This window comes from Vicia villosa, unplaced genomic scaffold (genome assembly GCF_029867415.1).
Source record: "Vicia villosa cultivar HV-30 ecotype Madison, WI unplaced genomic scaffold, Vvil1.0 ctg.000273F_1_1_1, whole genome shotgun sequence".
Lineage (NCBI taxonomy): Eukaryota > Viridiplantae > Streptophyta > Magnoliopsida > Fabales > Fabaceae > Vicia > Vicia villosa.
This window is the reverse complement of record NW_026705113.1, coordinates 52237-78282: the sequence shown is the minus strand read 5'-3', so window position 1 is coordinate 78282 and position 26046 is coordinate 52237. Positions and strand designations below refer to the sequence as shown.

Below are 26046 nucleotides of genomic sequence, written 5' to 3'. Positions count from 1 at the left end.
AATGGTCCAGTAACCTCCCTCTAATCGGCAGGTGGAGCAGACAGGCCACATTGTGTAAAGTGATCGTCAATTTCCCAACAGGAAAGTGGAAAGAAGACGTCTCTTTGTGCCACCGTTCGACAAAAGCTCCCCTGCATGCCGTGGCTGATGGTACTATATCCGGTCATGCATAACCCGCCAAGCCCGCTCCCAGCTACAGCGTCATTAAACCACTGAGCCAGTGATTTAAACAGATCAAATATTTTTCGCGCATGGTTCACGGATTTTATGGTCGCCCGTTCCTGTCACAATAAAAACAAAAACCAAAAACATTGTTAGTTAGACCGTTAGGAGAAAGAGGAATAAAAACCTAAATAAAAAATGTTAAATTATAAAGTGTAATTAAAAAAACTATCTCTCCCTCCCAAACACGTCGAGTGACGTGGTCATGGTAGTAAATCAACACAGATGTGTCTGTAGGTCCTCTTGGGTAGCTCTCCTCCTTCGCATCATCCTCGATGTGCTCAGGGTGAACATCGGGTATCTCCTCCTCCTCAACTCCCACCTCCTCCTCATCCTCACGTACCTCATCCTGGTGTGAAGAAGACGCCCGAGCCACCCGACTCCTCGATCCAGATGAGGAACCTGCAGGTGCCTCATCCATTTGGACAGGTACTCTTACTCGACCACGTCCTCATGTCCCTACTAACTGTGCAGCACGCTCGCGTTGAGCTGATGTCGTATGGGTCTCCCTACCCTGTCTAAGTCGTGCCTGGTTTCCTGACATTTTCCTGAAAAAATTGAAACCGGTAAGACGTTGAAACAATTTAGAAAATAAAAAAAACAATTCAGACTATATTTCGGAAGTGCATTTCCGAAACTGGTCAGAGGTGATTTTGGAAATGCACTTTCGAAAACACCTGCGATACTCCATTTCTGCAGAAACCCGGTTCTTGCCCTAAATGCTTCAAAATCCATTTTTTCCTATCGCACACTCATAGACATACAATAACTTAACCTATAACATTTTTCTAATTCATAAGTGCCCTAACAACATAAACAACCTAGAAATCAAAATAAGAGAACTTACAATTTGTTGATGATTGGAGTTGATGTTGAATGAGACTTTGAATGGTTGTCAATAGGTGGAATGAGTTCTAGAGCAAGTTTCGTTTGTGTAGTAGTTGGAAGAAATGAGTGTTGTGTTGAAAAGTTTGTGTTTTGGGTAGAGTGAAAAAAGGGGGAGGCTGTTTTGAATTAACAGAAAAACGCAGGTGTTTTCGGAGATGCATATTCGAAATCATCCTTTTTGATGTCTTCGGAGATACACTTCCAAAATATAGAAGCATTTATGAAATTTCGTCACAGATTCCTAAAAAGGTTATAAAGAAATTGTCTTATTCTAGACCCACAAAGTTATAGTCTAAAACTAGGCCCAATACTTGATCCAACATTTTAGAAACACAATTTTTGTTTTGAATTAGCATAGTACGCAATAAGAAAATTAACATAGATTGTGTCGGGTACTTGTAATTAACTATCTCACTATCCTAGTACGCAATATCTCAATTAAAACTTGTTAGTAATTACTTAAGCTAAACTATTTGACTAGTGAAAGAGTTTATCTGACTCAAAGAAACACATATGTAAGTAAAACAAAAGAACCAAGTGATAATTTGGGAAAATGAATTAACACTCAAAGGATTTCTTCTTGTTGTTACTCCAGTTAGTCTAGTCTCTCTTTTTTCGTATCAGAAAAGATATCACAAACCAATTTAAATAGAGAAAAATATGATGGATAACTGTACTACGTATTGGTCAAAATGTATCCATTAAAGATATTAACTTTATATAATATTATATCGAAACAATCATCACAATGGATCTGTGGCGCAATGGTAGCGCGTCTGACTCCAGATCAGAAGGTTGCGTGTTCGATTCACGTCAGGTTCATATTTTTAGTTTTATTTTTTCAGATTTTTGTCTCCTGCTGCGCACACTTTTGTTCAAAACAATTTCTTGCTTAAACTTCAAATATAGAAACTTCTCCTTTGCAAGTGCGATAAATGTCACACGAAGTGTAACACTATTTATTTTATGTGTCCTAAAAAAGTTTATAATGTTTTTTTTAGGAATAAAATTAAGTGATATTGATATCATATTATCAAACGATTATATCTCAATAACTTTTAGTTGTTATGGATTAGTTTGTATTACTAAACCTATATTCCATGACTGTACTAAAAAACTTATACTTACATTATTTAAAAACCTCGGTACATTTCAAGTTGATTAATTAAAGAATAAAAATACTTTAACTTGTTCATTTTAAATAACAACACTAAAAAATTCTTGGAGACCTAATTTGAACCATGTTATGAAGAATTCGGTTGCCTAACTATAAATCTCCATTAAAAGAAAAATGTGTTCAAAATTTTAATTTTCAAAATATTTTATTATATTTATAAAAAGTTATCTAGTCTTATTAATTACGTCAATTTTTGTTTTAATATAACTTTTACATAAATTAGCGCTTAATATGGACCTGTGTGTGGTATCGCTTCTGCTTTTGTCAAAAATTTATATAATTTGTTTCTCCTATTTTTGAGAAGGGATTTAGTAAGTTTGAGACATAGTAACTTTGACCTCTATCTCTCTCTCTATAACAATCGTTCTCTCTCTAAAAATAATATAGTTTAATTTTTCATTGCTCTATTAAATTGTCCAAAGTCACAAAGTCATGAAATAGTAAAATCATGTTCTCTATTTTTTTTCATCAGCGAGGTCACGATTAATTTGTGGTATATAATTTCTAGATGGTTTGAATTATAATCGGTTATTTTAGCCAATCATTTTGTTTGAGTTGCCTAGCTAGATCTTAAATATATATTCTTGCACCTTTATGAGTGATTCGTGTAACATTTTCTCTGCATGAGCCAAAGGCATCTTGAGGATGTGTTGTTATATGCATGTATCTATATTACCAAACTAAAGAGAAATCAATGGCTAACAACATGTCATATTTATTAATCTAAGAAACAAAATATCAATGAACGATGTTTAGAGAGGAAGAACTCTTCTCTTTTTCTATCCAAAAATAAAAGAAAAAGATTACTATCAATTAAGTAATATAGTCATTGGTTGGTAACTACACAACTCATCATATTAATTCAAATTACTTACAAATTAAAATGATTAACCAATTAATATTATTAAGTAATACTCCCCCAGGAGTTGGATCATGGATGTCATAAAAGTTAAGTTTGGATATGAATGTAAGGAATTGAGAACTATGTAAAAGTTTGTAAGAATGTCGGTTGTTTGCACATCAAATGTGAGAAACATTTGTGTTAAGCCGTTTTGGATATTCTTTTTAATAATATATCGATATGTTAGACGAAAGCAACTTATCTAGAGGGGGTGAATAGATTCTCAATCACAAATACTTAGTAGAAATACTGTCTAAAAATTGTTTGTTATGGAAAACGAAAAACACCCAGATCAATTCGTCTAATTCGAGCCGTTATCAGAAAACTCGGATATGCGTTAAAACCAATAAGAATTGCAATGATAATGAAAAACATTAGAGACGGTGGATTTTAACAACCAACACGATACATTTGAATATGATTACACTAGTAATGTGTTTCCAATGAAATATAGAGTAACAAAAACTAAGAGGCGAATTGTCAAACATTTGAGGTGCAATTAATGTTAATAAGAATTTTATTATGGTTTTGTTGATTTGAAACTCAATTCCAATCTTATGAATTGTAATCTAATTCAACAAAACAGTTTTCAAATGATAACAAGTTTATCTAATACTACCTCCGGTCCTTTTTATAAGAGACACTTCACCTTTCTATATTCATTCAATAATTAATGTACCTAGTCAGTATTATAGATCAAATACATTAATTATTCAATGAATCTAAAAATGTGAAATGTCTTTTATAAAAACGACCGGAGGGAGTAGTATCCATTGTACAATCAACAATTTTAATAATTTGCAATTGCAAGTAAATGATATATATATATATATATATATATATATATATATATATATATATATATATATATATATATATATATATATATATATATAGAGAGAGAGAGAGAGAGAGAGAGAGAGGAGACAAGGATTTGTTTAGGAAGTTCACCAATATGTCCTCGCTAAGGATACGTCTGCCCCTAATTCTAAAGGAATTAGATAATCAATCTTATTTTGCAAAAATCTTTTACAAGAGAAATGTAGCAATCCAACCCTTCAACCCATATGTTTGTTGTTGATCCTAAATCTTTCTCTTCCCTTGATATTGAGCTCGATCAAATAACCCGATTATACTAAATGATCCTTCGATTACTACTACTCCTTCGACAAAATCACTTTCTTTGAAACTTTCACTCGGCTGATTCCAATTGCGAATTATCGTGACCCTAAACTTCCAAATGATGCTCCGGTTACCACTACTCCTTAATAGAACCACCTTCTTCGAAGCATTTACTCGGTTGAATTCGAATTGCAAAGTCTTGTACAAAACCCCCAAATCAACACCTTGATCTTGGAGGACAAGCCCTATCCGGTTTTCCCAATGAAACCCCCAAAGATTCTCAAACCCAATTTACAATTCAACAATCTAAATTGGATGTTATCAACACTGAATCTAGATGGCACCCAAACAAAGAATGATTATGTGTAATTTGTTTGTGTGTATGCATTGATGTGAGGTTGAAGATGAAGAGAACTCTTTGTAAGATTATGGTTTCATCTTCTTTCAAATGATGCAGGTATGAGGTATTTATATGTGTGCAAGTCAAAGGCAAAAAGGAAATATGATGTTTAGAAAAAGAATGCAGATTTTTCAAATTTTCGCAGCATGTGTTGACACATATAAGTCATGTGTCGACTCATATTGATGTATTTGTCGACCTATAAAAGGTCATGTGTCGACTCATGAGAGACAGAAGCTACAGGCTTTAAAATTGAGCAGCATGTGTCGACACATTCATCGTATATGTCGACTCATAGAAGAAAATTTTCTTCTATATGTCGATTTAAAAGCCCTCATGTGTCGATACATACAAACAGAGACTACAAGCTTTATTAATGATCCACATTTGTCGACTAATAGCACGTATGCGTCGACACATAAGTCTTTTTTCACTTAAAACATGATTTTTGACGCATAAAACCTTTTCTAAATGCATTATAAGTTCTCTTATACTAAGATGCACATTAAGACTCAGAGATACCATCTAATATACATAAATGCTAAAGTTGTCCTAGTGTTTTGACATGATGCACAACATCTCTAATGGGGTGCACTCACACAATATATTTCAATGTGTTTAGTAAGTTTATGGGAAATAGTTCCTTGTGCTTTTCATGGATTAGGTCGGGCCAACTAAACGGGGTTTGAGTCGACCCCTTAAAAATATTAAAAACAATAATTAATTTTGATAAAAATTTATAAATAATTTTAGTTAACTTTTGAGAAAATATTGGACTAAGATATGTAAAAAAAAAGCTCAAAACAATTACAACTTTAACTTATTTTTATAATATTTTGGAAAAAATACGAGAGAAAGAGAGAAACTCTTCATCGAACTAAAGAATCACGGGAAAACCTATTTCCTTAAGGTCATTATCAGATTGAGGATTTTTGTCTCGACGTAAGTCGTTTCTTCTCCTTCTTAGCCGTTATCAGACCTAGAGAAAGTCCCAATACCAAATTTCCTTAATTCATGATTATTCTTCTAATTTGTGGTTTACTGGTTTTAAATATCTCCGTATTAGTGTTTTTTTCATTTCATATTATGTAGTTTTTTAGCCAGACATTTGATCAACCATTGAGTAAGACATCATTTTTAAAGAAATTTTAATAATAAAATTTATTAATTACTTTACTTTATTTTTCTATCCAAGCCTAATTTGAATAGTTTTTTTTTTGCATGTCTAATTCTAGGAATAACATCAAGTAAAAAGATAAAAAAATTAAAATAGTGGCAAGTCCGAACATGAAATGTACTTGGAAGGAAAATGCATGGATGATGTAGATATAATTCAATATTAGAAATTAAATGGTGTTTGGTTTTCTCAACTTGATATGACAGCTCATGGCTTTTTAAGCATTCCAATAACAACAATGGGGCGAGAACTCTTGTGTCACTCTTATTTGGGGCTCTCTCAAATATAACACTACAAATGTCCTGAAGCACGAGGGTTTGTAAATAGCAAAGTGTTTCAAGGTTTCTTTCAAATTCTTTCACACAATCTAGGGCGAGCCTTTCAATAAGAGACACATTCAATATTTTGTGGTGTGGACCCTTTAAATGGCAGGTGAGTCCCTCAATTTGGGGTGAATCCTTCAAATTAAGGAAACCTTTTTAAGTGGGAGGCGAGCCCTCGGTTGAAGGCGACCTTTTTAAGTGGGAGGTGAGTCCGTCAACTTGGGGCGAGTCCCTCAGCTGAATGCGACCTTATATGGGAAGCAAGTCCCTCATTTTTATTGGCTTAATCCTCCTAATTAGGGGTGATAGGTGTCTCCTAATTAACCAAGATGTCAATTGCGAACATCAATATCAATCATTCAGATGGTCATACTTACTTCCATTCAATGTAAGTAATGATGGCCTATTTTTAAAGACATTAAACACTAGTGCCACATGTTAGAAGCTTGCTGAGCTTTTCAAAATTCTGGGGGAGCCTAAAAGGTTCCTTGAGACTTTAACTCCTCTATAAAAGTCTATCCTTCCCCTTCCTTGCGCTATTTTGTTCCCACAACTTCTGCAAGCTCCTTTGAACTGCATAGCTTCTCTAATGTCCTTGATTCTTTGTTCATAACCCTCTCATGTATGGATCTCTTTTTCTTTCCCTTTGTCATGTGGTAGTTGTGAGTATGGGTTATAAGGAAATGTTTGAAATAGGGTTTAGATTAATGTAGAGTTGTAGGTTTTGAGGGTCATAATCATCCCATTTAACAATTGTGATGGTGGTTGTGACTTCTTTTTGTTCTTTTGTTTTCTTAGGAACAAAAAGATAATGGTCACCCCTCCTTCGTGCCCAACGATGCTAAAGACATAGGGCCTTACTATACTTCTGACGAAAAGATCCTCATTTTCCGAACAAAAGTGAGGGTTTCTTTCTCAGAAGATGAAGAGATGGTTATCATGGGGGCTTATTCACCATCAGAGATGGTAACCATGCTTTTCTCTTTATCAAGGATATGGGGGTTCTCCTCCCCTTTTTTTCTTTCGTCGTGGAGGTCCTGAAGGCCATTGCATGGTTAGTTTTGCATATTGCGGCAAATTCGATGTTCCATGAAAAGACCAATCATCTTCTTGAAATTATTTCTCCTATTGTAAGAAAGAAACAATGAACTTGAGCTATGGAGCTTTTACCAATTAAATTCAAGAATCAATTGCCATATATTTTATGTTACAAAATTGTTACTCCCTTAACCATTTCACACACTTTTACGGATCAAGATTGTCTGTAGTCAAAAAAGCATTCAATCACACTATCATGCCGCAGGAACCACTTAATTAGCATCGGACCGTCTTGATTTAAGTTGATTATTTTTGGAGTTATAAAATTCTTCTTCTTCTATTTATCAGATCAAAATCTAACGGCTTGTAAAATCTTAATTGCGCGACTGCGTGAAAGTAGTGACTGCATTAGATTTAAATTCCACTTTGTTGAAGATGGTAATATATATATATATATATATATATATATATATATATATATATATATATATATATATATATATATATATATATATATATAAAATAATGGTCGGCTTTAAGATCATTTTCTAAATGTTTATGATAGACATACGTGTGTGTACACACATAAACTTCTCATTCAAAAGATAGTTGTGCAACATTAGTAAAGAGGCAACAATATAGTTAAGAGATTGGCGTTAGAAGCAACTGATGGTGATTTTGCTGTCATGGAAGTGAGAAGTCAAATACGAGTAGCTTGAGAGTTGAGAAAGAAACAGTATCAGTGTGTGAGAAGACCACATGTCACAACCATGGTTTCAACCATCTTTTTCTTCTTGAAAACGATGACCCTCAATTTCTAAGCCGTGAATGCCATGATGTTGGAATATTTGGTTAACAACTTTTTCATTTGTGTGTTTAGGTCGGTGTGTAAATTAAAGGTACTACTATTGTTTAAGGATTATAAAGAAAAAATTTATTGAAAAACAAAGCAAGTGTATCACTTGTCAATATTGGTCACATTTTATATACTAATTAATTTCTTCCTCCTTAATTATAATACTCATATTTCATATTAACAATTCTTATATATATATATATATATATATATATATATATATATATATATATATATATATATATATATATATATATATATATATATATATATAAAATTGATTTTAATTTAAAGATAGAGAAGGACACTTTTGATTTTAAATTTGATTTTTATAATGTGTTATTCAACTATTTTTTACATAAATATTTTTAAATATAAATTAATTTTTCTTTTACTCACTTTTATTTTTAACTCAAAATCAAATTTTATCACAGCATATTCAAAATATGCTAAATTAAAAAAGTGATGAAATTAAATTATGAAAATAAAACCATGGGACATAAGAAAAGTAAATATTGTTTCTAAACTTAAAAGTATTTAATTGAAGAAAAAAGCGATACTATTGCACTAGTATATAAGTATATGATTCTATTGACAAATTTACAAAAATTATGATTTGGCCAGACTAAAACAATTTGAGGCTAAGATACGAAATATTATCCATTTTACATGTAAAAAAAATATATATGCCTAGTTGAATTGAAGAATATAATGTTATATATAAATTATAAATAATACATTAAACTATTTTGACTTGTTCGGAACACAACTAAAACAACTCTAGAGAAAAACAAGAACATAAATCTTGAAGAAAAAAAATCAAGAACATGACAAAAGGTTTAAACATTGAATCATTTTGTTTGCGTTTTCACCTAGGATGCCCATTGAATTGAATAAAATATATTTTCTCCTTTTGTTAAACTCTCTTTTTCAGTACTCTTTGTCAAGCTTTTATCATATAATTATATTGCTTTTACACTTTAATCAAGCATAATTAGACAAATACCAAACATATTGAAGTTAAACTTGAGAGTGGCTAAAATAAACGATTATAAAGTGTTAATGAGCAAATAAAAGCATCTTGTTGGATTAATTGGAAACAATGGTTGGCACCTTCTTTTGACTTTCTTCGACTTGTATGGTCTTAGAGGAGACAACAACCCCCCTAATCCGACTTCATTAATACATACAATAAGTAATCTCCTAAACCACTTCGTTCGATTTATAATGAATGTATTTTATATATATATATATATATATATATATATATATATATATATATATATATATATATATATATATATATATATATATATATATATATATATATATATATATATATATATATATATATATATATATATATATATATATATATATATATATATATATATATATATATAAAGAGAGAGAAGTTATTACAAAAGATTTAAATTGAGTTATAAGAATACAGTCAATTAAGTTCCTAAGAACAAACCCTATATTTAATCCAAGTGTTTCCAATCTCTTCAACTCTCTTTTTATGAATCACACAAGTTCAATGTGTTTGAAAGTGTTTTTCAATCCCCATTAGAAATTTATTGTTTCCTCTCTAAGATTACCACTAATATTCTCAAACCCTTTTATGTGTCTTCAACTCTAAAGTTGTGAAGGTTGTGATAACAAGAATGCACAAGATACATATTTATAACTGGTGAAATCCAACAGATCCATAACAAGGCCAAAACTCAACCGAGAAAACTGTATGGGATGACTGAAAAACCCAAACCACTGTCGAAGCTCTGTCGCACTTCCACTGAGCTTGATTTCCCTACTGTTGTTGTCCGACTCTTCCAATGACAATTGTTTGCTTTCGTCTTTCATTGCTTCCGACCATTGGACTACTGTCGTGAAATTTGCCGCCAAATCATTACCTGACTATTTTTACGGACTTTTAGTTTTTATCATCTTAAAATATATTTTCTTTTTATTCATCACTTAAGGTTTTAGGACATACTTCAACAATATTCAACTTGAATTAAAACTGTTGTGATGTCAATTTAGCCATCAACCATCTTACTGCTCTGTTGACTGAGATTTCAACAGGAAGAGAAATCCAGCCAAGGGAGTATGAAAGTAGTGTCGACCACAAGCAGAGATAAGGAAATCTACTAGGCCAGAAGATTGAAGAAGTCGATTGGGCCTTAAGATTTGAGAAATCCAATACGAGAAGAAGGCCCAGTCGAAGGCATGTTCGTACAAGCTAATCACAAATCAGACATAGGCAACCAAAGTGGAGAGCGTGGGTACAACAGAGAGAAAGTTTGGAAATCTTAAGAGTACATGTGGCGTGCAAAGAGGCAAAGGCCGCCAAAAAGCAGTTACGTTTTTAAATAATATACTGATATTTATTTAATATAAAAATATCTAGTTATGTATTGAGACCAATGTTTCCGCTCTTTTTTTTTTTCCGAAATAAGTTGATATTAATTTAGTATAAAATTATAATATATATGTAATTGATCAGTTAAAATTGAAATTGATTTCTATTGAATGCTAATTGCGTTAGGTTTTGATACTCTGCAGCATGCAAATGTCATATATATATATATATATATATATATATATATATATATATATATATATATATATATATAGGTTGTAAGAGGTTACAAAGAATAAACATAAACAAAAACTTCAATTTTGTATTTTTCTTTTATTGTGTCTCTGTATTTGGAAAATGTCTGCATCAAGTGGATCAATACTTTCAAGTGATACCTAAGTTTCTTGTTTTATTACTAACATTGTGTACGAAAAAGTCAGGTTCTTGTTTTCTGTATGAAACCGATATTAGCATGTTATGTTTATAAATAAGTTATTTGTATGAAACTAAAATTAGCATGTTTTGTGTTTTCAAGGATTAATGAACAATGGGTAGAGTTTATGAGAAATTACTACCAACATGATGATATGAGGCACAAAATAAGGTGGAGGTCATTGACTTTCTTAATGATGAAGGTGAGGAAGATGTGATTGAAGATTTGAATGATCCTTTGATCAATGCACAAAGCTGTTCATTACAATACTGTGTCAGTGTTGTAGTGTCCAAGCGAAATAATATTTTCATAATTATTCTTAAACTCATAATTTTATTGACATGCATCAGTATTGAGATCAAATTTTGATTATGGTTTTGATTTATAAATGTATTGTAACACTTTCTTCGTCATGTGGCTGAAGAATACTTAATGCCCAACTAAACAGAGATCAACATTGTTGACAGAAAACATGTCTACTCTATGTTGTCAAGACTGGTAAGTCAGAGAAGGAGAAATATATCTGTCGCGGTTGGTATGCGTGTGTTCGTTATAATTTTTTTAGGGTTGGAGATGTTCTGATGTGTATTGTTGTCTATTTTCCTACTATTATGTTTGTTCATTTTATTATGTAATTTATTTCTTTTATGTTTACAATGACAATAGTAGTATGTAATGAAGTATTTCCTTTCAATGAATATCTTATTTTGTTATTATATATTATGTTCTCAATTATAATTTCAAGTTATATTATAAGTGCTTTTGAAGTTATATTATATTATTATATTAAAAATCAGTGATGTCCTTTTAATGAATTAAGTGCTTTTGAAATTAAATTATACTATTTATTACATTGTAATCCACTTTATTGTGGGTACGTGAAATAATGAATAGTATATACAATATAACAATGATGTGAAGTGTTGATAATTTCTAAAGCAATACATACATAAGTGCAACATTTAAAAGTAGTATATTACATAATAGGCAGAATTATAGAACATAAAAGGAGTGTTAAGCATATGTGTTCGAATATATGAAAGTATCCAATACCATATTTATTAAGCATCTCTATTCCAAACATGTTCCTTTCACATATTAAAGCAGTAGCCTCAGATCTTTGTGGTTATGATGTTTGTATATGCTCAACAAATTAAACATGCAATGAGTGTGAGAGCACAAAAAAGAACCACTAGATCAGTCATTTAAAAGAAACAATAGTAACATATCGTATTTAATATGATTTTGTTATTTATAGGTTGATGAGAGACTTGAATGTGAATTATATGTTGATATTTAATGTATTTCCACACTCTTGTGTATAATAAAAGATATTGTGTTAAAAAGTAATGTAACTTAATATGAAGGCATAGCAAAATTATAGGCTTTATATTGGTAGTTGGTACAATAAATGATAAAGGGTGTTATGCTCAAAATTTCTTCCTAATAACAACTGTTGTCTTCAAACTGTGAAGTAGTTTATGCTCAAAGAAGGAATGTTAGGGGAAATATAACTAGAAGTTTTTCTCTTGTAATAGTTGTAAGTAATAAATTATAATCTTATCTCAATTTTCCTTGTTTTTATTATGTTTGAAATTATGATTCTCATTGTTAGAAACCTCATTTAACCAACTATTTATTATATTAAAGTATAAAATATTGTACCTTATAAATTTCTGAAAACTTCTTTGAAGTCAACATTAGTTGTGGTTGACCATGTTTTCCCATAGTCATCCTTGATCAATATCTGCAATCCTTCTTTGCTTTTAACTATTGACATTGCTACATACAGTTGGCCATGAGAAAAAAATTGGTCGAGGAAAACACAATCCAACTCTGTCCAGAGACTGGCCTTGTGACTTGTTAATGGTAATGACATATGAAACAATGATAGGAAATTGCCTTCTACTTAGTTTAAATGAGCAAGGAGATTCAGATGGTGACATAGTTATTCTTAGAATATAAGTGATATTTTTAATATTTTTGCTATACATGATTTTTGCCTCAAGAACATGATCTTCCATTGTCGCACGCTCGCGAAAATGAACAGAGTCGCCACCAATATATTTATCCCAAAGAAGGAAAGGAATATCGGAAAACCTGGAATAAAGAAAGGATAAGAAAAGGTCTTGCGACCAAAGATCGGGTAAGAAGTCGGTTACGCGAGGGGAAGGTATTAGCACCCCTCACGTCTGTGGTACTCCACAGGATCCACTTATGTTTGTTCTATTCTAAGGGTGTATAAATCTAAAGCTTAATTACTAAGGGAATGCATGCAAATGAAAGAAAAGAAACACGGGGAAAATAAGGTTTATAAATAGTTGTGCTCGCTTAGGCCCCGCGACCTAATGCCTACGTATCCTTTTCAGGAATCAGAGCGCCGTAGTTCGGCTCATATGTTTTTGTTTGTTTTTGTGTTTTTTAGTTGAACAGTTACATTCACACTCCGCTGCTCGACCTCTGGAGTCTTAAGCTGGGAATGGAGCGGAAATAACGTGTCCGATTAATGAGAAAGAATGCCCTGAAGGCAAGAGAAAGAATGCCTCGGAGGCAAGAGAAAGATGATTGGTTTATGATTTTTAGGTGTAATTCCATGATGGACAAAAACCCACTACAAGGCTTCGCATCACTTCCTTACTTTGTTTAGGTCCGAGCCTTTATTAGATATTTTGAAGTGTTTTTGGTTAAGTGTCTTTTAAGGGAAATTAATTTGTGACTTGAATCATGCCTTAAAAAGAGTTTTTTTGAATATTTAGAGAATGCACATCGAGGCCTACACCACAATCGTTTCTCTAAATAGTGGTTAAGAAATACAAAGTTTTGGATATTTAGAGAATGCACATCGAGGCCTACGCCACAATCGTTTCTCTAAATAGCGGTTAAGAAATACACCGAGGCCTACGCCTCAATCATTTCTCTTCCGCTAAATGGGAAAGAACATACATCAGGGCCTACGCCCCAATCATTTCTTTCACTAAGTAGGAAAGAACATACATCGGGGCCTACGCCCCAATCATTTCTTTCCCACTAAAAAAAAGGTATAAGCATGATTCACGTCGTCCTTTATTAATGTTTTGAAGTTGAAAAGAAAAAGGAAAAAGAACCTAATCTAATATGAGCTAAAAGATGATTCTAAGTCCTAAATTGTCAAGTTAAAGTTCTACCTAAAATTAGGAATTAAAGAGACATGAAAATAAAGTCACATTAGAAGCAAAATTGAGAATGGTACAATGGTACAAAATCACACATAAACATGAAATAACAAGTCAAAATATAGTACAAAAATGAAGTAAAATACTACTATTTTTTTTATTGATTTTTATGAAGGAAATTGAATTATAAATCAAGTAAAAGACTAAAACAAATAGCCTAAAACTAATATTTTTAGTGATTATTCTTATATGTCAAGAAATGTGTATTAAAGTCTAAGAATGATAGGAAAAATTAGTTTTTATTTACTAAAAGAAATGTGAAAAAATCTAAGTAAGCATAATAAAGATAAAAGAAACAGGGAGGTGCAGATTGAAATTAATGGTGTAAAGAGTAAATGGGCGCAGGGCCCAAGGAACTGGCCCACACAAATTGTTTTGTTATCAGATTTTCTTATGTCAAAAAAAAAAGTATTATGGACCAAGGGGGTGTGGCGCAGCAATTTATGCGCTGAGGCCCAATAAGCTTGTTTTTTTTTGTTCAGATTTTTGAAAGAGAGGGCGCGTGGGCCAAGAGGGAGGTGTGGATAGTATTTCGCGTGGTAAGGCCCAGAGTGATCCACGAACAATCCTTCTCAGATTTTGTTTGATCCACATTTTTATTCAATCACATTGATAATCTATACTAATGATTCACGTTAATCCAATTATCCCTAATTAACAATTAATTACCAGAATTTTATTTTATTTCCATTATTAATCATGCACATAATACTCAGTTATACTTGATTAAAAACTTTATGCAAATTAATGTATTAATTCAATCAAGGAAAATCAAAAGGGATTAGGGTTCGGTGTGACCTTTGGCCTCTTTCAGAACTTCGCTCTCCCTCTTTCAAGCGACGGCGGCGAGGTCCCCCCCTCGATACTCCGACCAAGATTCCAACGGCGCCATCACCGTCCTCACCTATCTTCTTTCGAACTCTCCGTCTCCGTCTCGTGAAACTACGACTTCCTCTGTTCTCTTTTCCGTTCAAGATGCGTGACCGTTGTTGTGCTCTTCTGTTGAGAACGCGTTGTTGTTGTTCGCAGTGAAGGCAATGAGGAATTATGGCTATAGGAAGCGATGATGTTGAATCGTGGTAGAGAATTGAAGTCAATTTCGAAGGTTTGCGAGAGATGCTGCAGAATTCCTGATGATAGATGATGAAGATTGTGTGGCGCTCAGAGTTGAACCGTGGAGTGATGACGATTTGAGATGTAGATTTTTGAGAAGTTGTGGTGGTGGATTGAAGGTTGTTGAAGTGCGAAGATGAGGAGGTTGATCGTGGAGATGAAACGATGATGGTGATGTTGCGGTTAAAGGATGAAGATGATGATTCGGAGAGAGTGGAGAGAATTGGATGATGAAGATGGTGGAGGATTGAAGAATGGAAGAGGAAGCCCTGAATAATTGTGGAGATGTTGAATATATAGGTAAGCTCTCTTCTGATTTTCTGTTACTCTTTTCTGATTTTCTGTTATGAGTCCAGTTGAAGTTGGTTAGAGGTTGTTATTTGTGTGGAACCTTCTGTTATTAGTTTGACAGTTGAGATATGGTTAGAGAATAGGTTAGATGTAACTGAAATGTTAAAACAGTTAGGGAAAGTTTTTGGTTTGTTATGATAGTCAGGTTCTTTATAACTGATTTGGTAAGGTGGTTAGTTATAGTTATGATGGGAAGAAGTTAGGGAACAATAGTTATAGGTTAATGGGAACTGTTATGACAGTTGAAGGTTTATTGACAGTTAGAAAAATTTGTTACAAACTGTTATATGGTGGTTATAAGTTGGTTAAGGTTAGGAAATATGCCAATAGGGCTTGTTAGTAATTGTTAGCAGAACTAGAAAGTTTCCCTCTTCTGAATTTTGTTTGGTGACTTGCTGCGCAATATTGATTTTGCTTTTGAACTGAATGTTTTTCACCATTATGCAGGGACTGTTTTGGTAAAGAGTATGTATGAATGGTGATGGATTTATGATGCTTCGATTGTATAGGGACTGATCTTGAATGACTCTTTTTTCATTCTGCAGTGTGTATTGCTACTGTTGTGAATATAAACTTTACTGCTTCTGGATGATTAGGCTATATGAATGCGGTAGGTTTCAAGTTGCCGAACCGGGCTTCTCATGGCTTCTTTGCAGCAGGTGGAGTTATGGTTGGAGGATGGTGTTTGTGACGTGAAGACGGTTGGAGTAACAGGCTGCGACGGTCACCCTTGGAGCTTGACGAAAGTGGGACGGTTTGGAAGACATGATGTAATAGGTTTAGGATTTTTGTGTAATTCACTTTTTGTGACAAATTGTATGGACATGTATTGTAATGGATTCGGTGAACACTAGAATGAAGCCTCTTTTTTTTTTTGTAATATGGCTTGTAATGGAATTGTAAAACTTAATGAGACGAACTCTAGTATTTTTGTAGTTTTCAATGGAATATGCAGTGTGACTTTTGGTCCTTGTAAGGTATGTGGATCTTGAATTGTAATGAGATTTTTTGTAGTTAAAGAATGGATAGAGTTTGGAATGATCTCGACTTCGGTTATGTATGGATTATGAATGAACATATAAGTGTTGTTTTGTATAGAAATTGGATAATGGATGCTTGAATGGGATAGAAATTGTAATGAACTTTTGAGATCAACCATTGTCTTTATGCACTTTAACTTCACCTTTATGTATACTCCAACTTTTCATTTTCAAATATATAACGATAAAAGCTTCATAATTAACTGAGATAATCTCGAATTGATCGTGTGGAGGGGGGTATAAATAAAGAATATTGTGACATCATCTCTTGCAGTCTGCACTTCAATTAATCAGAGAATAAACCAAAGTCGTCTCAATGACGCTCTCATATAGAAATTTGTTAATTTGGTGAAGAAGTATCAAAACCTTAACTTCATCAATCATGACTAGTGCAAGAAACAGTCTTGAATCTCTTTAGAAGTATAGCAAACCTTAGCTCTTCAATATCCTTAATACCGATGCCAGATTTATTGATTTTATGCATGATTTGGTTAATGACTTAAGATGTAAATGAATGAGATATGCAAGCCAATTAAGAATAAATAGATGGGCAAATTTTGGGGTGCAACATCCATCTTTGTCAAAACAAGTCTTGTACCATTACATAAGCCTTCAACCTGATCTAAATTTCTCATCAACATTATAGGCCTACATATCTTTAACTTTAACTTATGATGGGAAAACCTAAACATCTAAGGGTACTTAAACATTCTGGTGCGATAGCTTCAAAAATCTGAATTTCACTAACTTCGGATCTGTCTACACTATCAACACTCAAATATTTCATTTCAGAACCTAAAGAACGAAGAAGAAAATATTTTTAAATGTTGATAATGAATGATAAATTAATTTTAAGAAAATAATTTAAATGTAATTTACCTAGAATCATACTCAAGATGTAATCATTAATCTCATCAACAATATCAACGATGGAAGCCAAAATTGCTTTTATTTGTAAGAAATCAAGATTTTGATAGTTGGCATCAAATTTAGGTATGTACTTTGAATAATTGTCTTGATGGTGTCCCCTTTATTTTTTCTAACAAATTCTCCTTTAGGATATCTATATTTGCATATACATCATTTGGTTCTCGTAGCTTCCCTTCACCAACTTTCAAAAGCCTGAAAATTCTAGTAATTCACACGCGATATCGTACTGGATGTTATGACATCCACAATCACACAAAATAAAACTTTAAAACAGAAGTGCATAAAAACAGTAAAGAACACAGTAAATTATTTACCTAGTTTGGTATACAACAATACCTACTCTGGGGGCTACCAAGTCAGGGAGGGAATCCAATATAAGCAGCATTAATTCAGAGTTAAACTCCCCCGTTTACAACTCCTCACTTAAGACCTACCCAATGCAATTCCAATCTAATCCTAGACCTGAGTATATCCACCCACTCCCCCTCAATCACAACAGTGATTACAAATAGACAATAATCAAATAAGAGAGAAGACATACTTCAAAATACACCTTGATCTGCTTAAAAGCTTCAATCAAGAGACACACACTCGTGCTTAAAAGCTTAGAGTGACAAATTACAAAACACAACCTATTCCAATACAATCATCAAAAGACGATTGCTTGGAGTACAAGAAACTAAAAACACAGACACAGAACTACAGTTCTTCACAATTAAAAAATCTCTCTCTTAACATAATTTACACGTCATCAGGATGTTACAGAATGTGTTGTTAACAAAATCTTCTAGGAGAAATATTCAGCACACAATAAAATGTTTCATAAATTGTAGATTGAGAGAAATCAGGAAACATAATAATAAAACATAACAGCTCCTGCTGTCATACATGGATGTCATGACATCAGTCATGACATTCACTAACAAAACTTGTATTAGCTTAAACATATGCAGTTTGCGTAACACCATATAAAACATGTCATGACATTGGTCAAGACATTAAACACCCAGGTATATTTTACCACAAATGCAGCCAACATTAAAACACTAACAAACCCAAATTGAGAAATTATGTGTTTTAGTTAGTTAGAAAATGACATTCATCACAAATGTATGATGAATTTAATGATGCATGAATTATGTGTGAACGACTTGCTCTTAGTGTTACAAAGAGAACCTTTCTGAAATCACCCCAAAAACAACAACCATTCCTCCAAAAAAATTGTTAGAGTTACCATTTGAAGTCATGACATCTTTAAGTATTTTATCTAATACCTTAAAACAAAATTTGTGTGTCATAGGTGTTTCATCCTAGATTATCAACTATGTTTGTCTAAATAATTCAACATGCTCATCATCATGATCAATTTGGCAAGTTAAATTATCTAAAGTTGGAACAAGAATTTTGAATTTTGATTGGGCTATCATTTAACCTGGAAATAGAAGTGAAGATATACCAGGAGATGCTACTGTTAAAACTATGTGATCTCTAGATCTTAAAGATGATGCCAAAGTATTCCAAATGATTGTTTTCCCCATACCACCGTAACCATGTAGAAAGAACACAACACCATAATTGTTGTTGATCCTCTTCATGATTGTAGTATATATTGATCTTTGTTCATCTGCAAGTATATTTATAAAAAATATGTGTTAATATAATGGTAATTCCAATTTCATATTACATTTATTAATAGTTTATAACTATTAGTAGTTTGAATAGTTTTTGAAACTCCTGTTGGAGAAATTTTTTATTATAATTTAGTTCATCATAAATAAGTTTGTTCTCTAACTTGGGAAAAACAAAATTCTTAGAATAGGTATACTAATAATTTTATTCAATGTTCTATTTGCTTGAATGGGCTTTTCAATTTCGTTTAAGGTCAAAATCAGTTACACCACTCTTTTCAATATGTGCACCATTAGCTTTTCTCCGATAAAGAGGATCGCCATCTTGATCAACAATGGTTTTGTATTGAAATGTTTTTGGAAAGTACTTTGAACATTTACCACTTTTCATGCAGGTTAAAGACATCTTTGATAATCCACATAGACCATAGTTCATGTGAGACTTTACCAAGTTGTACAACTCTCTTTTTGAATTAGGGTATAGTATCTCTACAAATATTATTCTATTTATATCATATGGTGTTGGGTACTTACTTTTTGGATGGAGGAAAATCAAGACGTGTGCATGTGGTCATCCTCTTTTTTGAAACTCAATTGTGTAGATATATACATTAATGGTATAATTAGATACACAAATATATAATATGAAACAATGATGAAAGTAAAAGCTCGTCAAAATCAAAATCAAAATAGAGATGTCTTACATACAATAACTCTTCCCAGTACATTTTTCTTGGTTAAGTCATCTAAAAGCTCATCAAATTTTATTTTAATTTTTTTTTAGATGAGATATGTACGACCCTGAGGTTTTAAGTTTAGCTGATGAAGTACATTTTTTATTTTAGGTCAGTCTGGGTTGCAGGTGAATGCTATAAACAAATCAGGAAAACCAACTGCTACTAGTATGGATATTTCATCAAAATATAGTGCATCCATGTATCTTTTACCACCAACAAATGTATAGGGTAAGCAACTCTTTTCTCCCTTTTCTTTGACTATGTATGTAAGTTTTTTGGTGTCTCTACTATTGTTTGATATTTGCTTACTTTAAGCCTGAATTGATTCTTTCTCACCCACTCTAATATCTCAAAGTCTATCATATTATAAGCATCAACCAAAAAATGTTGATATAACCTGCGAGATGCCAATAATGTTTTAAGGTCATTCTCTCTATGTTGTATTATAAAATAAAGTCAATCCTTTATTGTAACCATGTTCCTCTTGGTTTTCTTTTTTGTATTTCTTTTTTGGTAGGGAATATTTGGTGTCTATATATGTGTGTGTATATATATATATATATATCCATCTTCTCCATATGAAAATATATGAGGATACTGATAACTAAGATATGCAGTATGAAACTCATTAATTCTTTTCATTTTTACTGGTTTTTTTCCCAATATAATATCTCATTCTGATGTAGTATATACACCTCCCACATGTTACAACCTCTGATATAGTCAGTTGGTTATATATCCTACCATTTTAGATATTTTTTATACCAACTTCAGTTTGAGGCCACTTAGATCTTGGTCAAGTAATCTATAACGAGTCATTCTAAATGATTTTTCCAATACGTTATTGTCATCAAGCATGGAACAAACTGTTTGTCAATATCTGGGTCAATATCAGTGTTTTTGCTGAGAAAAGAAAAAAATACATGAGTTTCATAAAACATATCAAAAGTTCATAAGTAACACAAAATACATGGCCAAAGGGTTACCTAAATGCATTCATTCTATTATTAATTTTATTCCATGTATCAGATATGTACAATTGCGCATATTTAGGTGTTTGGCCATGCAAGGGAAGCATACTTCCTATTCTATGACATGGTTGACCCTGAATCCTTATGACATGTGGACCACTACCTTTAGATAAAGTTTGGTCAATTTTAAATCTTGGTGATGTAAAGCAAACAATGCATTGTATACTCTTGTGTTCAACTGGTAGCTTATGCTATTAGTTAATTGGACCTTACCATTACCACAACAAATTTAATTTTTTTGGGTCAATTAGTGTTTCGACTTGCCAATCCTCTATTGATAACACATTTTAGCTCTGCATTCTTGACATTCATAAATTGGAAGTCCAATATTGAAATATGTTGACATATATGATGAAATATGATCTATCTAATCATTTATTGAGTATAATGTAGTACACATTAGATTAAAGTTAAGTTAATTTTATGTTAAAGACTCACCTTCAGGAAGACTTGCATTATGAGTTGTTGTATGTTAATTATATTTTTTACACTTTCGGTCAAGAGTATCTAAAATTCCTTTATTCCTTCTTGTATAATTTTTTTTAGTTTGGAGGTTGTTCTCTGACAAAGTTCCTACTGATGAAAACTTAAGAGTTGCTGGTAGTAAAACAATCTTCATGTATAGCTTGCGGTGAAAGCACGAGGAATCTAACAACCATTTATTTTTCTTATTGTGATTTCAAGCCAATTTTCGTATTGGATTGCTTCCATTTTTATTATGCAAATGAACACTAATAACATACTATGATGATTGAGCTTTATAATAAATCATAGTTAACACAATGCAATAAACAAGACAACAATATCCAATATTGTCAAAACAAAAAAATTATTTGATGATGTCTATCTTAATTGGCGGTGTGCTACTGATTTAGTGTGTTCTAACACTTTTGTACTTAGAAATTATAAAAAGAGTCCTCTTATTAGGACACGCAAGAATTTGCGATTTATAAAAGTTTTATTTCTCAATGTCCATATACCTAATGCTCCTTTTATTAAAAAGGTGTTATGATATACTCATGCTCATCTAAATCAAATGTATTATAGATGGTACTACTAAGAACTGTCTAGACGTTGCAACTTGTAGAGGGTTTTTATGAAAAATGTTAATTTTGTCTAGACGTTGTCATCAATATACTTACTACTATTTCTTTTCAAGCAAAACTCCATGGGTTGATGAATGTTATCAAGATAACTTATATGGAAAATTAGAGTAGGACATAGTTAGAGTGTAACTCTTAATTGATTATTATGTCTCTTAATTCTACTGTTGTTCACTGCATCTTATAAATAATGGTTGAATTGTAGGAAAAGAACAAAAAAACATGCAATTTTACACTTCTCATATTTTTGAAGAAGACAACTGGTATGCAAATAAAAACTTTGTTAGTGCGTGAGGCAATTTTAGTGAGGAGAGAAAGAGAGAGAATGAAAAATAAAGATTGATATTATTTGAATGATAAAAACTTAATTACATGATGTCTATTTATATACAATTAACTTGTATACTAAGAAACAAACCCTAATTAACTTGGGTTTGGGCTACATAACTTGGATTATATCACATCATACCCCCTATAATCCAAATTGTGGATCATACAATACTCATAGTCGATCTGAACTATTCCTAATTTCTTTCTTAAATTCAGGAATTTGTTGATCTTCAACCCTTTGGTGAAAATGCTGGCCAACTGTGCTTCACTTTAGCAATGCCTTACTTTAAGTTCACCTCAATTTACCTCCACCCTTAAGAAGTAAAATCTAGCTTGAATGTGCTTACTCCTTCCATGAAGAATTGAATTCTTTGCTAGACTTATGGCTGACTTGTTATCGATCTGCAACATTAGAGCATATATCTGATATAAATTGCTTGACACGCGACATAAGATCATTCTATATATTCAGCCTCACACGATGACAATGCCACCACATGTTGCTTTCTCGAGCACTATGAGATTGGGGCACCAAATACTTGAAAGAAGTAACCATTTATGCTTCTTCGATATTCCTTATCTCCACACCAATCAACGTCTGAATAGCAAGTAACTGTAGCTTCTTTGCTTTCAGAGTCTCGTCGAAATATAACTCCATAGTTTATTGATCCTTTGAAGTATACCAGGATTCTTCTTGCAACCTTCATGTATAAACACCCTTGGTTTACTCATGTATCTTCTCACTAATCCGACTAAGAAACCTATATTAGGTTTATTGTTGCACACATATTTTAGAGATCCTCTAATTCGTTTGAACAAAGTTACATCGACTTTGTCTTCCTCTCCATGCTTCTCCAACTTCAAATTTGGTTCGACAAGTGAAGATGCAGGAGTCGAATCATCCATCCTAAATATCTTGAGTATATCTTTGACATACTTCCTTTGGTGCAGCACCATACCTTGCTTAGTTATTTCAAACTCCATTCCTAGGGAGTACGATAAGTTTCACAAATCGGACATTTCAAATTCCCTCATCATCAACTCTTTGCAATTCGATAAGTTCTCCAAGATATTTCCAATTATTAGTAAGACTTCGACATATAAGCTGATGATTTTTATATCTTGTGCCACAATCTAAACATAGACACCATACTCAGACTTGCATTTGACAAATTCCAATTCGACTAAGTATGAGTCGATCTTCTTGTTCCATGCTCGAGGTGCATGCTTAAGGCCTTAGAGCGCTTTGTATAACTTGTACACTTTCCTTGGTTCCTCATGTATCAAAAACTCAGGAGATTGTGTGACATACACCTCTTCATCTAAAGGTCCATTAAAAAAATGTTGATCTCACATCTAAGTGAAATTTCAACCAAACTTGCTTACATGCCAAGGCTACCACTAATCTGATAGTCTCCAATATTGTGAATGGTGCATATACTTCAGAGTATTCGAGTTCTGGTCTCTGAAGAAATCCTTGTACTACCAATCTCACCATATGTCTTTCTATTGACTCATCAACATTTTGTTTCAACTTGAACTCCCATTTCACTTCCATAACATTTGTATGTGCTGGAAATTTGACTAAATCATATGTGTTGTTTCTTTCTATTGCTTGTAACTCTTCGACCATAGATGACTTCCACTGTTTATTTTTTAAAGCTTCACTATAGTTGAACTATAGTTGATTGGTTCAGCTCCTGCAAGTAAATAAAAATGAATTAATTCTCCATCTGGTGTAACTTCATCCTCACTAGTCACTTCATAGCCTTGAAGTCTTACTGAATGAACTCTATTTCTTTTGGGTTTTGGCTTGTGCTAGCCACACCCTCTTCAACTTCAATTGTTTCGGGAATGTTAGCAACTGCTTTGACTTTGACTAGAATATATGAAATTTCTTCGACTTTATTATTCCTTGTGTTAAACAGTTCCAAGGCTCCATCTTTCATAACCACTGAGAACCCTTTTTCGACTAGTTGTCTAACACTTAGTATATTGCACTCCATTCCAGGTACATATAGTACACCTTTGATCATAGCCTTTGCTCCATTACTCCTTTGAATAACTATGTCGCAAGTACCTTCTGCTTGCAACGAGCTATTATCAATAAGTTTGACCTTTCACTTCTTCAACTCGTCAAAATTTGCTAACCACACTTTTTGACCAGTCATGTGATTCGAGCAACCTAAGTCGAGGAACCAAATCTTGGAGTCGACATACTTATCTGCAAGTCCAGCCATGAGCACTAAATCATCAAAATCTTGACGTACAGGGTTTGCTCCTTTGTCCTTGCCTTTTGTCGCTCAGTTGTCTTTCATGTGCCAACAATTCTTGGCCAAGTGACCCCATTTTTCACAGTTATAGCATTGCACGCCTTTTTTCTCTTTGTCTTTCTGATAGGATTTTCCTTCTCCCCTTTTCGAGAATTCAAAAGCCCTATCATCGACCTTATGCTTTCGAGGGTTCGACCAATACTTCTTGCTCCGAGTCTTGTCTCCATTTCCTTTGAATTTGTTGGAACCACCATGCTTCTTCCATGCCTGAGCCTATAGTGCTTGTATCGAATCTTGAACCTCTTTCATTTTAACAATCCTAATCTCATGCGCCTCTAACGAACCAACAAAATCTTCTAGTTTTAGGGTTTCAAGATTGTTGGATTCTTGAATAGCTACGATATTGTGATCTAAGTGAGAGGTCAACATACACATTTACTTCTTAACTATCATCATATCAATTAGGGTTTCCCCACAACCCTTCATGAGATGGACGTGATTCGACACATAGTCTGCAATCTTTTCACCTTCTCCCATCTGCAGTAATTCATACTATCATCGCAAAGTCTGCAATTTGACGACTTTTACTTTTACACCTCCTTCGTAATACTTGACAAGAATATCCCAGGCCTCCTTCGCCTATTCAGCATGAGAAATCCGATCAAAATTCGTTGAATCTACTGCAGATTAAATACAACATGCAACCTTGGAAGCTTTCTTCTTCGCATTCTTATTACTGACTATCTGAGCATCGATTGTGTTGTCAGCAAGCTCAGGGACGCCATTATTGACCACTTCATGGGTTTCATGAAAACCAAACAAAGACTTCATCAACTTGCTCAATCGGTTCCAATTTTTACCGTCAAGGATTGGAAGAGAATTTGGAATGCCATTGGTGCCATTCATCTTTGCAGCAATTGATTAACTACCCATGATCCCAGACACATGATCACCGACGTATGATTCTTGGAAACACAATCAAGAATCTAACCAGAGTTCTAGATACCAATTTGTTAGTACGTGATGCACTTTTAGTGAGGAGGGAGAGAGAATAAAGAATAAAGATTGATATTATTGAATGTTAACAACTGAATTACATGATGTCTATTTATATACAACTAACTTGTATACTAAATAACAAACCCTAATTACCTTGGACTTTGACTACACAACTTGAATTATATCACAACAATTCTCTATTGACTTTTAACATAATATGGCGCTTTTGTTAGCTTATGCCCCGATTTGCATTCTAATTGAAATATATTAGGATTTGTTGAATTAAGATTATGTTGACATTGCTCTTTGTCAAATTATCTTTTTTTTCCTTGTTGTTTCTTTTATGGTTAGTTATGTATTCTTTTTCCCTCAACCATATTTATCCTTTTGAAATATTTAG

At 32.9% G+C, this 26046-nt stretch overlaps 1 long non-coding RNA gene and 1 other non-coding gene across 2 annotated transcripts; both read left to right on the top strand.

Moving 5' to 3' along the window:
• The first annotated feature begins 1860 nt into the window (after positions 1 to 1860).
• On the top strand, positions 1861 to 1932 carry TRNAW-CCA (transfer RNA tryptophan (anticodon CCA)). Its single transcript has one exon. It is a non-coding gene; the product is annotated as a tRNA-Trp (tRNA).
• A 12957-nt stretch (positions 1933 to 14889) lies between these two features.
• Positions 14890 to 16523, top strand: LOC131626143 (uncharacterized). Its single transcript, XR_009291054.1, has 2 exons — positions 14890 to 15524; positions 16121 to 16523. It is a non-coding gene; the product is annotated as an uncharacterized LOC131626143 (long non-coding RNA).
• The last annotated feature ends 9523 nt before the right edge of the window (positions 16524 to 26046 follow it).